Source organism: Schistocerca americana, chromosome X (genome assembly GCF_021461395.2).
Source record: "Schistocerca americana isolate TAMUIC-IGC-003095 chromosome X, iqSchAmer2.1, whole genome shotgun sequence".
In the NCBI taxonomy this organism is placed as follows: Eukaryota; Metazoa; Arthropoda; class Insecta; order Orthoptera; family Acrididae; genus Schistocerca; species Schistocerca americana.
This window is the reverse complement of record NC_060130.1, coordinates 879,563,996-879,583,621: the sequence shown is the minus strand read 5'-3', so window position 1 is coordinate 879,583,621 and position 19,626 is coordinate 879,563,996.

The window sequence follows — 19,626 nt, the reverse complement described above, 5'->3', positions numbered from 1 at the left end:
ATGGTCATAGAAATGATTACAAACATAACGCAGTCTATACTACATAAAACATTTTATTTTAAAAAAAGGGTGACCAGTTTAAACTAATATCTGACCATACTCAGACCATTACATACTCCATACTGACTGCTGGAGCTGGTGGCGTGGAACACTAACTGCTCTTGTCTAGTGTGAAGAACAACTGCTCTGTTTTTAAAATAAAGTATTTTATGAGTCTAGACTGTTTCTATTTTATTTTTAATAACAGATTTCTCTTTCTCAGAAATGCTCTTCTTGCTATTGCCAGTCTGCATTTTATATTCTCCCTACCTTGGCCATCATCAGTTATGTTGCTGCCCATAGTAGAATCTAGAACATTTTCTGAAGTGATATCTTAGGAACTCTATTGTGCCCGATGACCTCTTTTATTGCACATGAATAGATTCCAAGAGCTCTTATTACTTATTTTGATTAGATGCTGTGGTGAGTCAGTCTATTGTGACCGCTGCGCAACGGGAGAGTGAATGCCACCTGTTGGTGTTTCGAGCACATAACGTGGTAAGAAAATTATGTAAGTGGAGCAGAGATGAATGGGCAATCTTTGTTGTGATGATATGGTGACAAATGGTGAAATCCTCTGACATAAGCGACTTTGACAAAGACTAAATTTTTATGGCCCAACAGCTTGGAATGAGCATCTCGGTAATGGCAAAGCTTGTCAGCTGTTAGTTTGCTACTGTTGCGAACATGCACAGGAAGTTGTTGATAGAGAAACTACAATTATGTAACGAGATGTTGGTCGTCCACACCTCATCACAGGATGTGCAGGCCTCTGACCACCTCGTTCTGTGCTGAGGCATGGAGATCAGGGGCTTGCCCACTCTGTAAAACAGGGTATATGGTGCTCTGTTGCAAATCTGAAGACAGAATACAATGCTGGTGCAAGAGCAAATGTTTTAGAGCACACGAGCACACCATTCAGTGCACATTCTTCAACATGGGGCTCCACAGCAGATGACCCCCTACATTTTCCCATGTTGACCCATTGGTATTGCCAGTTAAGATTACGGTAGGCATGAGAGAATCAAGATGAGACCGTGAATCAGTGGAAATGTGTCGCTTGATAAGATAAATCGCATTATTGTTTCTCCAGGTTGACAGTTGTGTCTGGATACACTGTCATCTGTGTGAATGAGTGCTCGCAATATACAGAGCCATGTATAGAGGCCAAAGGTGGCAATATTTCACTATGGGGGACATTCATTTGGGCTCCCATGGAACCTGCAGTACTAATTGGTTTCATCATGAAGGCTGTAGACTATGTAGACATTATTGTGGACCATCTACATCCCTTCATGCATGATGTCTTCTCCAATGGCAATGACGTCTTCCATCAGTATAATTGTTGATATCACAAGGCCAGAATTATGCTACATTGGTTTGAGGAGCAAGATAGTGAACACGCATTGAGGTTTTGTCCACCAATTTCACCTGACTTGAACCCTATGGAACATATCCCGGATACTATCGAGTGCCAGATCCTTGTCCACAAACTACTGGTCTGTAATTTACTGGAATTGCATGATGTGTGTAGACATCAAGTGCTGCATACCTCCAAAAACCTACCAAGGACTTTTCAAATCCATACCATGCATAATCACTGCTGTATTGCATCCAAAAGTAGATCAACATGCTATTAAGCAAGTGGTCAGAATGTTTTGGCTCATCATTGCATTTGGAAGTGCCATCTAAACATCCCGCTTACAAAACCCCTTCCCCCACCCCACCCCCACCCCACCCCGAAAAGATCACTCTATTGCAGAAATTGACTCTAGCTCTAAATGCCAAAGAATGTAAATTTATCTTTATCATAGAACATGAAACAACATTATTTATGAGTTGCAAGTGCTCATGTACCTGCATGTGCAAATTATGTGACACTGATACTCATGACAGTATACTTTTAATGATCTGATGATGTCAGCAAGCTGAAACTGGTCATTGTAGGCTCTATAATAATGTGCAATCAAGATGAACATTTATGAATAATTCATATTACGCCATGATGGCAGGTGGTGCACGTAGCAGGTATTGTGGATCCACAATACCTGCTCCATTCACCAACGCAGGCCATAATGGTGTAACATGGTCTGAAGATGGTCACATTTGGATCAAAACCAGTTACCATCGCCAGTAAATAATTTATGAATAAAGTGCCAAACATGAGTGTGGCCTCATTTATAAACTTCATGTCTTCAATTGATAAATTTCATGTGTGTGCTAATAATCTGTGCTGGTCAACACTTAGAAGGAGCATACCAAAACCTGTTTAAGATGTGTTAATATCATTCTGCCCTCTTATGTTTCTGTCATGTAGAGACTGGTTTACAAAAAGTCAGTCTTTCCATCCCCCACTTAGGAATGGGACAAAAAGAAACCTGAATATGCATACAATAAAAAGTACTCTATGGTATGCATAGTACAGTGATTTTCAAGCTTTATATGTTGAGCAATGCAGTATTGTGGTGCATACTTCATATGCATATGTGCATTGCCGGGTCTGTATGTATCAGTTTAGGGATTTGCATAAAATCTCTACATATTTTCAAAACGGATTTCCAAACACTTTGTGTTTATAAAACTAACTAAAATTGTGGAATTGATACTGTTCTTTGTGTCACTAAACTTTTCCTCTCACTGTTCATTTTGTTCACTCCAACTTAAATTCATAAAAAGGATTTATAAAAAAATCCTTCTCCTCTGGATTGTATTATTAATCTCTTACAATAATATATTATTATCTGCAACAGACTGTAATATTTGCACTATAATCCTCATAGACAATTTTCATTTTCAGAATTTGATACTTTAGTATCCAGTGTGATTCAGATACCCCACCTGGCCTGAGTATCAGTAGGAAGAACATGTCAGATTTACTTGGGCTCCAGAAAGCAGCCATGAATTTCACCCACATGAATGGCAAGCATGTAAGATGCTGCCACCCTCTGACAAGTGTTAACCAGCACACACTGCAGCCTGGCTATTGCTGACCTGTCTCTCACTTAGTCACTGAAACCTATAGTCATGTGCCATGGAATAGTAGACTTTTGACCTTGGCTGATATACATTCATGATTTGGATTGCTCTCTGGATTGTTGTATACACTTAAGAGGACTTTGCTACACTCTGGATGTACTTCGCGATCTCTGCTGTCATTTGTTTCTGGAACAGTCATTTTTGTTGTGACGACCTCCATGTTACCATCAGTGTGTTATCTTAAACTGTGTTGCACTTGCAGAGAGTAGGACAGAAGAGATACCTGATTTTGTTTTGTTATGTTTGGTAATCGTTAGCTACCTGATTCATTGTGAACTTATCTTTTCTTTGAATATTGACAAGTGATTTCCAGTTGTACTAAACAGTTCAGTGGTCAAGGAACCTACTGGGATATTTGATTTGGACATGTGTAAAGCTTCCCCCTCCGCCCCTCCCCCCTACAGCTGATTAGCCATATGATATGTTTGGTGAAAGAGCTCAGTTTGTGCTCCAGTGTTAGGGTTTTTTCTTTGACTTTGTCTTGCAGTGTTCCATAGTACGATCTTGCTGTAATGGATAGTAAATTGTTGTTTTGCAATAAAGAATACTTTGAGGATGTATTAATAATTTTCTCTTTCAGCATAATATTTACTTGACTTACTAGCGAATTTTCACTACTTATCACCCAGTTTGTTTCTGTGTCTATTCACTGCTGTTTGGGCAGTTGGTGAGTGTGATGCCAACTGCACACACAGCTGTTTTTTTACTCTGGTAGTAGTGCTCTTATTCATTTGAAGTACTTGTAATTGACATACACTTTTTCTCATTGGTCTTTCACAAAAGCATGAAGAGTTTTTCAGTAACATCCTGCATTATTGGTGGGTAGGACAATTGAGGTGCACTGCATCAGCCATTACTGACAAGGGTCCTGTTTCTGCATAATAAATTGCTGGATAAATTGCTTAAATTTTTTATGCAAAAGTCATTTTGTTTGTTTACCAGATGTTGCCTGAACAAGTCTTGTTTTGAAGCTTCCTGGCAGATTAAAACTGTGTGCCGGACCGAGACTCGAACTCGGGACCTTTGCCTTACGCGGGCAAGTGCTCTACTGACTGAGCTACCCAAGCATGACTTACACCCCGTCCTCACAGCTTTAATTCTGCCAGTACCTCATCTCCTACCTTCCAAACTTGACAGAAGCTCTCCTGCGAACCTTGCAGAACTAGCACTCCTGGAAGAAAGGATATTACGGAGACATGGCTTAGCCACAGCCTGGGGATGTTTCTAGAATGAAATTTTCACTCTACAGTGCAGTGTGAGCTGATATGAAACTTCCTGGCAGATTAAAACTGTGTGCCGGACCGAGACTCGAACTCGGGACCTTTGCCTTTCGCGGGCAACTGCTCTACCGCTGAGCTACCCAAGCATGACTCACGCCCCATCCTCACAGCTTTAATTCCACCAGTACCTCGTCTCCTAACTTCCAAACTTCACAGAAGCTTTCCTGGGACTGTATGATGAAATTCTGTGAGTATGACTTAATTTACTGTCAGTGGCACAAAATTTGAAATAAATGGCTGTTTTGAGCCTCTTAAGTCCAACAAGAGACATGAACAAGCCCAGTTCTGCATCGTATAAATGCAGAGATAATGAAATATGGAATAAGAGTCGTAATTATGTTCAGGAATTTACATGGTCATGTAATTGTGGAATTCTGTAATGTCATAAAGCTGGTAACCATAATCCAAAATAGGGTTGATTGTACTGAAAGTTGTCATTTATGTATTCTCTGTTTTTTAAATTAAAGCTCTTATAAGTGCTATTCCAAATATTCTTATACGGTATATTATGTCTCTAAATGCTTCTATATTAGCACATCTCCCCATGTTTTTCTCATCTATGTTATTATTGTGCCTAGAGGAAAAAATACCCCTTGTGAGCCGAGAAAAACTACACATATCAGAAGTTCATTATTTGTCTATTTCTGCTGTTATTTTTATTTTTCAGCTTTTCCTTTCCTTTCCTTTCCTTTGTGCAAAACAAACCAGAATTTTCAATAGTTCCTTATCCAAATAAATTTTTCCCTCTCGTGTCAAATGTGTTTGATTTTGGTGTTGTTGTGTCATTATATTTCAAAAAATGTGCATGCTGGTGTAGCTGGCAAAGTATACCAGGCGTTAAGTTTACTTAAGGTGGACCTCTTTAGTCTTTTAGGAAAACTGTGCTTATGTAAATACATAAAGCAGAATATTTTATGGTCTTTATTTACATTTTTATTTTAGCATATGTTGTGTTTTAAGTGTTGGGCAAGGAAATTTTATACATTAGTTAGTTAAATATCATAAGTGAGTAAATGATTTATGTGACCTCATCCCTGTTTTTATAGCACATAGTAAATACTAGCAAATCATTCTTCTACAACCACACAATAATACTAACAGATTCCCTACTATTTTTCTATGTTGTATGTAGCTTTAGACAGCAACTCAAAGTAAAATAGGCATGAAGTGAATTGTTGCTCTTAATGCCACATTGTATTAGCCTTCATATTGTTGGGAGGTGTTTCTAGAAATGACCAGAGATCAAACTTTAGACTCAAAGTTCTGTGGACAGGCATTTACCCTTTGGATCCCCAAATGAGACAGCAAGTAGGATTGTGTACCGTATGTGAGTTTATCACTATTTGAGATAAAATGAAATAGTAGCTCTTGCACAGTGAACATGGTTTTATAAATACAAGTGTGTGTGGGGCCATGTTTATTATGTTCAGTATTACATTATATAGTCTTCCTAGTTCCATGAATGTTTTATGTTCTCTGTAGCTTTTCAATGTTTAAACTATTATTTGACATATTTGTCTTCTGTTTCGTTGTTATATTTTACAAATGATAAGGGAAACATTTATGCCTCTCAACATCTCAGGTTTTTGATAGTTGACCTGTTTTGCTGCATTGCATTTAGAATTTTTAGTACTTTGTATGCTTTTTACGTAAATTTTTTTAATCTTTATGGTTCATTTCTGTTGTAGGGAAGAAACATGAGAATTTAGCAGCAGTTCTGTGATATATTTCCACTGTTTTGTCATTGGACATCAGCTTTTAAGAAAAAGAAAAAAATCTAATTCCAAAAATATTAGTTGTTTGGACAATGCTCACATTGTAAAGTGTCACATTTAGAAGTCATCTACTGATAATTTTTGTCAAACAAAACTGATGTGCTTTCAGGCAATGAAATGACATATTGTCCAGTACATTATTTTGTTTTATTTTCATTTGTTAATTAGGTATAACTGTAATTTGAACTTGAGTTTGTTTGGTAGAGCCACCATCACTTGAAAGTCATGTAATTTATGTAACATGCAGAAATAGTGAGAAATTTAAAATTAAGTGTACACTCAAAATATTCCAAAGAAAAATGGTGTCGTACTTATAGCAGGAAGTACAAGAAAAGCTCTAATTAAAACTTGTTTATTAATTGTTGGATTCTACTTAAATTTAATGTGCACTGTTTGGTTGTAATTACCTAAATACTTCTGTAAACAGTTTACCTTACTTAATTTGTTGTGTCAAACTGATTAAATTTCAATAATAAGTTGTACAAGTGACTTAGGAGTCTGTATGATAAAATATGTTGAGTGATACTGTTTTCAATTATGCAGAAATTTATATGAATATCACTGCTTGTGAACAAGATATTAAATTAATCAAGAAGAGTCAGTTGAAAATAATGTTTAGTGTTAAGTGCAAGAGGTGGTCATACCACCATACTGTAAGTTAGTTTGCTTTTTGTTTCAGTAAATATTTGAATGTTCATAGCATATCTTTTCTGAACATGTTAGGATGAAGGTTCAGAGGAATAGTTATGAGATTCACATTTTAGTAGGGGCAGGAGTTTTATTTGCGTTTTGAGTCTTACCTGATAGACAGTCCTGCAATGCAAAATCCGGCATTTGAGTTTCCCAGAGCCTTGTCAGATAGAGTTGCTTACTTTGAGTCTTGCACCTGATGTGTTGGGATTTCCTAATCTGCATAAAAAGGACTGTAGGGGAGTTACACAGGACATACTTAAGTTGTGCCTACTACATTCATTTGGGGTTACGGAATTTCCCTTGACTCTCTATTTGCTTTAGATAGTCTCCCAGGCCAGGTACCATGCTACAAGAAGTCATGGCACCAGGCAGCTCTTTCAGAGAAGTACTATTGGGGGGATGACCAATATGAGTGTTTGCATTCTCCTCCAGATGTTGTGTTTGATGGAAAAGGTGGACTAGGCAGGATTAATTAAAGCTAAAAAATGTCCTTTGTCAATCTTGTTTCCAATGCATGTAATAAGTGCATTCAAAATATTAAAAAGATACAAGGGGAAACCAATCATAAGTGATCATAGAAGTTTACATCAATGGTACACACCTGACCTCAAAAAATTAAGAACACGTCACTAATCTTTATAACAGATCAAAGAACAGTGAAGAAGATGTACTTCAGTACTTTCAACTATAGAAGAGGTACAGATCAGAAATTATAAAACAGAGACAGATGGAAAATGATAATTGTATGCAGCAATCACAAAACAAATGCAAGGCTGCTTGGAACATTATCAAATCGTCTTGGTAATACTAACAGAACTGCATATGATATGACCAGTATCACACCCGATGAAATGAATAACTTCTTTATTAATTCTGGTAACAAAGAACACCCAGCTCTTAATAAACATCTCAGGGGGGGGGGGGGGGGGGGGAGATATTCGTATTGCACAACAAACCTGCAATATCTACATACCTAGATTCACTGCCTGCGGACAATACTGTGCCCATTACAACTCCATCCAACACCCCCAGCATCATATGTTCATTTCTTTGTTTAACCTTTGCAGAGAAACAACAGCCTTTCTTCCATATACTGGTGTCCTGTTAGGATCGACTGTATTAAGGAAAATGATACAGTGAACTCATATTCTGCTTTAGATTGTTTGAGGGCAATGTAAAAACTGATTTGGGCTTCTGCAAGTCAGAATTTTACTACATCTCTTGCCAATGCAGTCTGTCATACACATGGTAAACTGTCTGAATTGTGGAAAAACATTGCACTGGACATGAGCAGCACGTAAGTTTAGGATTTACAGACAGTATCAGTAAAGACTGTGATGCTGACCACGGTCTCCTTAAAAAAAAAAAAAAAATTAAAAATAAACTTAATACCAGAAAATGAGAGTAAAAAAAGCAAATTTCAACCAACAATACATATATAGAAACAGTTAGGATCCAAGAGCTGGAATATGAACCTTCGCAGAATGCTGGTTCGTAACTGCGCTAGCCTGCTGGCATCAGTCCACAACTTACCTGATGATAACAAATCGGTCTGAAGTCCAAATATTTTAAAAGTTTGCCGCAATGATTCACCTGAGAATGTTTCAATCTGCTCTGTTGTAACTTGGAAGTATAAGTGACCTAGTCATAACATTACAGGTATTTCGCTGCACTCATTGTACACTTCTTTATGTTTAACATACTGGTGATGTGACTACATTTCTTTTGGAAGAGACTTTTTTTCAAATCGTAGACTGAGAGTATTGACATCTGGAAAACAGCAGTGCATTTAACTGTATTGACGTACATACTGTGTACATTTTTTATCACTGTTGGAGATTGTTATATACGCAAATTCCAAGGCATACTGTTAATGAGTAAATGGTAGCAGAAGGCAAGATCATTATATTAATGATTCACTTGGGGTAGATTATGAAGAAGTTAATGACACAGTCTTTCAGTTTTCATTCAGGTATGTACTGCCATTGTTAACAATGATATTGACATGAAAATCTGCTGACAAGGAGTGTAGGTGCCCTCATACCTGCTTCGGTCAGAAGCTGTACGATCAGAGTTTGTAAGGAACCAAGATTTCGACCAGTTAGAAAAAGTGGACTGTTTGATCTCACTTTTACTAATGAAGTATTTGTTGCCATCTTAATTTTACAATATGCAATGTATGGGTTTTGTGGAAGAATTTGATACACTGGAGCATTTTCAGCTATTATATTTTTCTTATTTGAAACTAATGAGAACATTTTTGTAAGCTACAACTTGTGAACATAAAATCCCAGAAAAATAGTCATCCTGTCAGTTTCACTTTAAAAATAGAGAATGGTAAATGGGAACATAGTTTTGAAGAGAAATTGTTGCCAAAAATAATGTAAGCTTGATAATTTAAGTTGCTCAAGTAACAACAAATACCATGTGTACTTACAAAATCTTGAAATTCTATTTGCATTGTTGCAAACTGTAATTTATTATTCATTAGGTAAATCATCTTTCTTTTATGAAAATGTTAACTTCACCAAAAACATTTTTATTTGATACAAAATCATAATATGTAAATAAAATTACATAGATATAACATACTGGAAACTTCAATTTTTGATTCATTGTTGTTTTATTTACTTTTTGTAACTATTTTTGCTCTAAGTTTTTTCTGCTAATAAAAACACGTAGTTTTGTCTACGTTTTCACTGATAAGGAAACCAGATCTTAACATAATAATTAGTATATAAAGCTCAGTCTGCATTGCCAATGAACTCTTGAATGCCTGTGCCTTAGAGGCTAAAAGACATGCCTAAAGTGTGTGTGTTTATTTTTGTGTATTTTGTAAAGAAAATTTTTTTGTAATACTTTCCTTAAACAGTTATCATTGACTGTTTAGGTTCACTTTTACTACTAATTATAAAGTTTCTGTTCAATTTTCATACTTCCAATAGCAATATAATTCATCATTTCACCATTACTTCACTCTTCTGACAGGGCTCTAACTCAGCTGATTAATTTTACTGTCTTATTTCTGTTCTATTTAGCAGCTTATTATCATATCACTGTTGTTACTCATCACTCGAACCATTCAAAGTGTACACTTTGTTTTTATTTTGTTTATCGTCTTTACCATACTGTTGCATACAGATTATTCTAGCTCTGTTTAGTGAGGTTCTGTTCCTGATACCAGTCAGCTGTTAAATGACCACTGCCAAAGTCTACTGGCCTTGGCCTCCCCTCTCCCATTAACAGACATGCTCCTTTCACTTCTGGGAACCTCTGTTCCCCTTTTGCAGAGTGCCCTGCGATGCAGTGTCCCCGCACCCTCACTAGCCCAGCCCAGCCCTACAGTGGCATCCTTGCAAGCATTGCAAGTGAGCACACTAAGCTCCATATTACACACCCAAATGTCCAGTCTCTGGCAAATCATCTCGACAAGTTCCATTACATATTTCAAGACATAGACAGCCATCTAATACTTCTGTCGGACACCTGGCTCAAACCAAGTATACCCACAAGTTCAATAAATCTAGACGGTTACATCTTTGTTAGGCACGAAAGATGAGGAGGTGGAGTAGGGGTTTACATATGCCTTGATTTATTACGTACTGTGTTACACATCCAACAATAATGAAAATAAGCAAGTGGAATATATGTTCATAGAGATCAAATCCCTTAATAGAAAGTGCCTAATGTGTGTCCTCTACAAACTTCCTTAAGTTCAAAACTGGTCTTTCAAGTCTCAAACTGAAGCATGAGCATAGAATTATACCTGTTGACACTAACAAATTTTCTATACAATAGTCCTTTCAGTATGAAATTTAAGCCAATGCTTTCTTCTTAAAATGTGTCGCTACTTCAGCCCGTTCCTATCCATCATACGAACAGTAGTCATGCTCTCATAGATACATTTGCAATGAAATCCCCAAGTTGAGTAATTTATATGTCTCAAATATCTGCACCTGGCATGTCCAGCCATGACATACTCTCTAGAATGTCCAGAAAGAGACTGCAATTTACTACTTACCAAGATTTCAGACTGTGAGGCAAACAGAGGAGCTACTTGATTGAGCAGTAGCGGTTCCAGTCTCTCAAACTGACATACAGCTGGGAGAGCGGTGTGGGTCTCGGGTTCAATTCTCGGCGGAGTCAGGGATTTTCACCTGCCTCGAGATGACTGGATGTTTGTGTTGTCCTTATCATTCATGAAAGTGGTAAGATTGGACTGAGCAAAGGTTGGGAATTTGTATGGGCTCTGATAACTTAGCAGTTGAGTGCCCTACAAACCAATCATCATCATCATCATCCATATCCGCATCCAGTGATGCCTATGAGCTGAGGATGACTTGGCGGCTGGTCAGTACCTTGGGCCTTCATGGCCTGTTTGGGAGGAATTTAGTTTTAGAGATTTCAGACTCATTAATTCGTCTGTTCTTGCAAGTAAGGTACAATAAATAGTTTGGAGGACATCCTCTATTCCTTTCTCAGTCATAAAAAAAACCTCCATGGGTCTACTTACAAACTTACTCAACTATATGACAAGTAGGCTCCCCTGACGAGCAGAAAAATAAGAAAGAAACATGCACCTTGGTTAACTGAATAACTAAACCAGCTTTTGATTCTCAGAGGTCCTGCATATTGGACATACAAACTAAGTCCCGCATCTGAAAATCATATTGCTTACAAGCAATAGTGTATTCCCATACATTAATCAAGAACAGAAATAGCCCAGCCGTCCTGTGGAAAAACCTGCATGGCCTTGGTACAGGCAAAGTAAAAGCTGCAGCTGATCCCATTGTCGCAGTTGAACTGAAGCAGTACTTAATGTTACCTACAGTCACAATTGAACCACTTACGAAATTCTATCTGAAGCATGTTTCTTGCAATACTGTCATGCATGTCAGACCAGCATCTACAGGACGTGATGGCATCACAGTACAAATGATGAATATTATTATTGACCCATGACTGTCCACTATAACAGATATCTTCAAACACTCCTTGACCACAAGTGTTTTTCCTGAGTTCTGGAAACAGCCCCTTAATACCTGAATAAATTGCTACCAGAAAGAAAAATCAAAAATCATATTTTGTAACCAGTAATGAAATATTACAGAGTACATAAGGTCAAATGTAAGATGTGTTGTACCTCTCAGATATAATCAGGTATATCACATATTTGCAACAACAGGCATTTGAGAAATTGAATACTCACAGGAAATCACTTAGTAAAAGATATTTATTTAACATTTTGATGTTACATTGATAGAATTTCTGGTGGCATACATTTCAAATAACAACATAGTCTTATTTGTGAAATTCTGGGATGAATATTAAACGTACTACATACAAAAACTAGTTGCCCTGTAGAATTTGATATTTTATCTCTTTGCCTTGTGTCAGTAACCTGAGGCTAATGACCTAGGTAGACTTACTGGGACCAGTTTTCGTGGACCTTGATGATGCTGTGGTGGTTCTGCCTTCATACAGGCTGAAGCCTACCTTTTTTTCCTTCAGTTCTAGCATATCATATATTGTGTATTATGGGGAAATATCAAACTGTCACAGCCCAGGGTGCATACAACCCAGGACAACCGGGAATTTTTTCATCCGGGAGAAAACCGGGAAAAACCCGGGAATTTTTCGGAATTCCGGGAATTTTTCATTGTTTTAGCTTTCAGTTAAATGTTTGTAATTTTGACTGCAGAATTGATTCTCTAGCAAAGAATGTTATTGTATTCTGCTAGTGGAGAATGATACTGCAGCAATAAAACATACATAAGAGGGAAAAAAATAAAACCTTAGTGGCAAAGGAAATATGCAATTTACAACAACAAAAAACCGTGCACGCAGAAGCGTCTGCAAATAGCAAAAATATGTCAAAGGTCTTAAGGCGCAGACTGTAATTCCTCGTAACAATAAACTGCTTGCTATGAGCATGACGTCACAACTGTTCACATAAGGTTCGTTTGACCAATTACCAGCGGTCTGTTGCGCATGCGCATTTGACTCGCGTATGAGCAGTACCTTCTCCCGCTACTTGAAGTTTGGCTGTATCGGTAGTAGCAGCAAGCAGCCAGATGCAAACGAGAAAAATTTTTCTCGCGCCCTAGCTGGCAGATTCACGCTTGCACAGAGTTGTCTGAGTTGTAGTGGGGAGGGGGCTAACCTCCACGTGACCCGTTTTTACACAGGCGTCTAAAGCTAGCGAAATGAGGGATGCTCAACTACCGGACCTACCGATTGATGGCTCTAGCGCGTGCCGGCAAGAGGTTATATAATTGAGTGTCCGCCATATCTGAATTTGGCAAAAAAAACGAAGTGTCAAAACATGGATGAAAATGTTTTCCTTCTGCGCCCTCATAAGTATTTTATATTGGATGTTCTAGATATCTACACGTCAACATAATGAAGTGTTTCTAATCTAGCGAGAAAAAACAGTGACAGTTCTGCTATGAAATTCCTAAATTCGAGTGTGTTTTGAAAGTATGACAAGCTGACCTATAAATTGTTTACTATTTTATGAGTGCTTTACTTATTTGCCCGTTTTAAAACACTATTTAAGATTCAATGGAGGTCAACAAATTACCTTACTTGCCGAAACTTTTAACTACTGGTATAATTCGGAAAATCAAGTGTAGACAACAGTGAAGACGTCTCTCGAAAAAAAGTTGACATCGTTTGCTGAGGGGTATCTTTACTGACAACAGAAATTACAACTGAACTATTAAAGTATTACTTACGTATAAACAGAAAAAAATCATTATTTTTTCTTTATCTGAAGTGATGCATTACCGATCTGCATATATGCTGACACTGTAATTGCAACATGCTCTTACGAATTTGGCTCTCCCTTTGATCAGTAATTTAAATGCCATGATTTTATTAACGCCTGTACGTGACACGGTGTATTTAAACTGAGTGATATGGTAGAAGCACCAGTTTTTAACAGTGCTTCAGTCTTCGATACGCCCAACGTTAAGGCTCCTCTTAAATGCATGACTTGTATCATTTGGAAGTTAAGTCTAGTAATTATATTATATTGGACTGATCCATAGTGAAGGAAGTGAAGGAACTTGATGAAAATAACCTCGGTCACAGCTGTTAATTTTAAGGTTGGCGTGTCTTAAAACTGTAATTTTCCAGTCTGACACCCAAACAATTTTAAAATTGAATTCAAAACATGTCAGTGAGCAAAATTAATTACACTTTGACTTACAACCATAGAATTCTATTTCTGTGAATCTTGGTTCCAGTCTTTGACATAGTGTCAATCACGGGAATGACTGGTTGTCAGTATACGACCCAAGCAAAAAACTAACCTGAAAGTGAAAGCTGCAGAAAAAAAATGGTTCAAATGGCTCTAAGCACTATGGGACTCAACTGCTGTGGTCATAAGTCAAAAGCTGCAGAAGCTGGCCAGACACGCACCCCAATGGCTGCTACAATCTGTGTGAGACCAGGGTGACATTATATTGCAAATTTATTGTAAAAAGTTCCATATTGTCTGAATTTGTCCTATACTGACAGGACAATCTAGTCCAGTCGATTTTCTTATCTGCAAAAGTACACTAGCCAATACCAGTGGCACAAAGGTAGTGCCACATTACAAACTATCTGGTAACAACAGAAGTATTGGTGGACAATGTACAGTAAATAATATGTAATAATCTGGTAAATTCAAAATTGGTTTGAAGAAATAGGACAGTATTTGGAAAGAGAGTAACATTTTGAAAATAACAAATGATTCAAGTAGAGTTTTCAGTTATGAAAGCTCGCTTAATTTTTTTTTCCCCCTCTCTCTTATCGATTATCATGGGAAAAATGTGATAACATAAAAGTGCAAGAAAGTTGTGTACAATGTTGGAAATGATGAAAAAGAAAATCTCACTATGCTTCCTCCTCCATGTGAAGAGTATTCCTGTAATAATAGCTAATAGCATACCAAGAACATGAGGGTGTCACAGTGGAGATTTGTTTCCTGGTACAGACACCTGATACAACTATTCCACAACAAAACGTACTTTCAATAGGTGTGGTACCAGTGCACTCCCATAGGATAAAAGAATATTATGCCCTCCAGGAATCACATTGGGTACACCACATACAGCATAAACTGTACAGCAACTACAACGCTTTGTGAGCAAGTAATAACAGTCAGTATCTTTAATTTTAACATAACTCTTGACTCCCATAATTATCTGCTTATACGTGTGTTTGTACTACAGGTTATTGGTAAAGCAAATACTAATTGAATACGTCTTCACACTTTTAATACTTAGCAGAAATTCTGAAAAAAGTAAATTGTTTTATTACTGTATCACCTCTATGGCGAATTAAGAAGTACTGACTGGTTTCTTTTAACATTTAATAGAAGCCTTCTTTTTTACCTGCTATTGATAAAGAGCCATTCCAAGTTCTGTACAGAACAATCCTTCGCATTTTTCATGAGGTTTGTTATTCTGTACACTAATATTTCTTCTTCTAAATGGTAAATAATGCATTGCTGGTATTAAAGGTAATTCATGAAATAAATTATATTTAAACCACAAAATTAAAGGTTCCACATGGCACATGAAAAGTACCTTGCTACACAAATGTATGTACAATTCCAAAATGTCTGTGAATTTGAGTTACAAAGTTTTTTAAATAGAGATATGAAGATCACAATACTTTGGGTCTGCAATAACTCAAACGTAAAATACTTTAGTTCCCTATGGGAAACTTTGTTCTTTACGTGACTCGTGCAACTGCTTTCACTCTTAATGGAAAACTAAATGGTTTATGTTAAAGTTAACTAGCAAAAAGTGTAACCATTGTTACATAATTTCTGTGAAGTAAGATTCCTTAATGTTATTTCCTTCCTTTGTCGCATAACTCGATAATTTCAGTTCCGTATGGGACATATGAACTAACAAAATGAAATGCTTTTATTACTATGACCAAACAAAATCTTTTTAACATGTAGTACGCAGTTCAAATCAGCAAAAAGTGTAACCGTATAATTAAGGTAAATGTTGATGAAAATTAGGCATGTAACATGAATACTGAAATTTCCTAGATTTCCACGTGTACCTGTAATCACTGTATTCTGTACTTTGTAGTGCTAGAAAGATAATTCTATATGATTATTTGCGTTCTCTCCCCCCCCCACCCCTTAACACAGGAAAATATAATAGAAAGACATCCTAACAAAATAAGGACAAAATTCAGAAAATTAGGTTTTGCCTGACTCAAGTCCCCTTATTCTAGAATGGTTATAAAGTAATAAGAATGCTTATGATCAACTGGAACATTGTGTTCATTATAGGAAGTATTAAAACATGAATTAACAGAGTAACAATTTTATTGCTCTTATGTTGCAGAGTATCCACAAACATTACTGTTTGAAACATAGGGCCACTGCATACTTCATTAGATCACACCCATCCTGTGATTAAACTGTTTTCTTAAAGTGAAAAATCCAAGTTAACATAGTTATTGAGGGACATATTTTCTCACACTGAAAGCCATCTGTCAAATAAGTCTCAGAACATTTTTTTTTCATTAATTTCACAATAATCACCTGTTTTTAATGCAAGTGCATATTTTGTAACACCAAACATCTTAAAATAAGCTTGTATAATAAACAATTATAATTTTGTTACAAAATCCACACAGGATGTAAAGACTTAATTTTACTTCAATGTGATTCATCTTTTGAAGTTCATCATTACACAACAACAAATCTATGGACAAAATAGTTTTAAAAAATCTGTCAAAATGTCACACCCATCTGCATGGAACGTCCCATTACATACTTTTTCCAATTTGAGCACTATACATGATTAAACAATATGAGTTTATTTAACTTCTGCCTTATACTTGATTTGTTGTTTAAAATTGTCTCAGCAGGCTTTTTTCCCACATGTTTTTAAGCGTATGCAGGAGTATAGGGATGCAATCTTACAAACAAGTTGAGTCTGATGTAAGTCCTCAAACCTAATTTCATAACGGTAATCACGACCAAGAGCAGTAAATGGGTAATCTACAAATTTATTTTTAACACAATGCAAAATCTTGGCCTGTATATGTTTCTGTCACATATCCCCAGCAGTCACAAACATCTGAAACAGTTTCTGAGTATTCTACATCAGAGTACACGCAGTCACTTGTTTTAACCAGTTTTCCCCGTTTAACAAAATTTACAAATGCATTTTTATTGGCCATATTGGGAAAAGCATAGAGAGAATCACATTCTAATGCAGATTTAACTACTGGTGGCGTCAGTATGTGAAGACAGTCTCTGCATGTGATCTGCCTTGAAAGGCGCAATGACACATACCCTGCAATATAATAGAGTATGTTTTACTTGTGAAATGAGAATTTAATTTTATCATCAAGAAGTGCACACCACTCCTCTACTACATTTTCTGCAGCACTTTCATCACTTTCTACTACATGCTTTCTTGCATGAAAATCATAAACAGGTGGCAAACAACACACATTAAAATTTGAGCAATTGCCATACATTGCAGTGACACTGTTACCCAAGAGCAACTTTCTCATGGCACATTTGAGCTGGTATGCATTTGGATTGCTGTTCCAACCACATCTGGACTGAATGCAGGGGAAAAAAAGCTCTATGTGGTCTTGTTACAGTTTATATGTTAGCAAATACTTCAAAGGAGATTCAACACAAAGCATACTTGTCAGAGCTATGTGCCTTACTGATTGCACATTGAAAATTATCCCAAAAGCAAAAGTATTTCTTGCATGGAGCAGCAATGGAACACCAATGATTTTTAAGCTTTTGATATAATTTTCAGTGTGTCTGAAAATACCAACGTGTTGACTGGGTGTTGTGTGATGTCCTTAGGTTAGTTAGGTTTAAGTAATTCTAAGTTCTAGGGGACTGATGACCATAGATGTTAAGTTCCATAGTGCTCAGAGCCATTTGAACCATTTTTTTTTAATTTAATTTTTTTTAAATACCAAGCCAATAAGATTTGTTATCAAGTCTCAGGGCGCTCTTATACCCTTTACCTAATGGATTTCTGGAGTTCAGAATATCAAAAATCCTATCAATATTATACAAAAATTCTACTGTTGCTTCACTTCCTTTAATATCTGGATCACCAACCCACCTCAAACACTCTGTACTATCTGCCACACTAGAACTCAGTCTGTGGAGCTAATGAAACATTCATTTTTCTATTTACATAACTTATATGTTGTCCTCATAGTTTTTTGGCAAATGTCATACCTTCTTCTTGTTGTACCTTGTTCAATTGCTCAACGAAATGCCATCTAATAATGCCAGTTGGAGACTCAATAGCAGATACTTCTGCTAGAGCATTTCTGACAAACTTAATCATATGACATGTCCAAGATACTATAAACATTGTAGCTCTTAAAATCACCCTTGGAAAAATTTAAAGTACAGCCAAGTGTACGTAAAGTGCTTATATTTACCTTGCAGCCATCACATATAACACACCAAACCCTAATGCCAGAACTATGCTGCCTCTCTAAAGCGGATTTTATCAGTGTGGCCTGATTATTTGCCTGTGCACCGTTGATAAAGAAATATGCAATCGGGCATATAAATTTGCCTTTAATAGAGACAAGCATGAAAACCAGAGCCTCAGATGCCTCTATTACTTCTTTTGACTGAGGCACTTCCCCACCAAACTCTAAAAAACCTGTGTATTGCTTAGTTCCTTGGTCCCAAACTACTTGCTTCCTAAGTGCCACATTGTCTACAATTAGACATGAATCGCTGAACTGGTCCCTTACAATTGGGTTCGAATCAACGTACTTAAAAACATCTTTTAAGAAGCCAGTTTCACAGTCGACACTTGCCCCCTTTTTGGAAATCAATGATTTATGGGTCAGAGGCATTAATTTTTGCAGGTATTCATATCCTGCTGGTGAATAAAAGTACACAGTCATCGCAAACATTTTCACATTTGTTGTGTATCTATTACCCTTTGACGAGAGAGAGTTGTCCACTAAATTGCACACTAATTCCACTTGTGTTCCTTTCTGATGATTGAAGAAGTTATGTAACTTCTCAGGAAGATGCCCCTTCTCCTTCAATGAACTTATGATGTCATCCATGGAAAACACTTTCTTCTCTCTTCTTCGAAGTTTTTCACGGACACACTTCAGTTTACGTTTTAATTCGTGCACAATGTATGAGAAAAAATTGCAAGTTTCGGTCGCCTTGTCTTCTATTTCTACTTTCGACTGTATACCACAATCAATTACTTGAGAACCTACTGCACTCTGAAATAGAGAAATAATTTCGTTATATATGATTGAAATAACTCAAGGCTTGATGAAAAATATTATAAGAAAACTTTGGGGGTGTGAAAACATCCTTATACTAACGATTTCGACACAATTCGTAGCTTCTGCATTGGATAAATGAGACGTGCTTTCCACGGAAGAATTCTCATTGACAACACTCTCCACGCAATCAGTAGCTTCTGCAGAGGGCAAATCAAGCACGGATTCCAGGACAGAACGCTAAAAACAAAAATATGGAACTGTATTACAACATTGCTTAGACCTATGTAGCCCATTTGTGTCCGTACGAAATAAATTCACAAAAGTCAAAACCACACACATAGCAAGGATATTAATTAGCTACATCAAATGGAGAAGCATCGTTGGCACTCAAAATCCTAACATGTCGTCGTGGCTGTTTATTTGGTGGCATCAAATGTGTCGGAAAGTCAAAAATTGATGGCACTGCTTCGGGTCTGAGACGTTTCTTCCACGTTCCAGGGCTCACTACGTAATCATCTTGTCGGAAAAGGTTT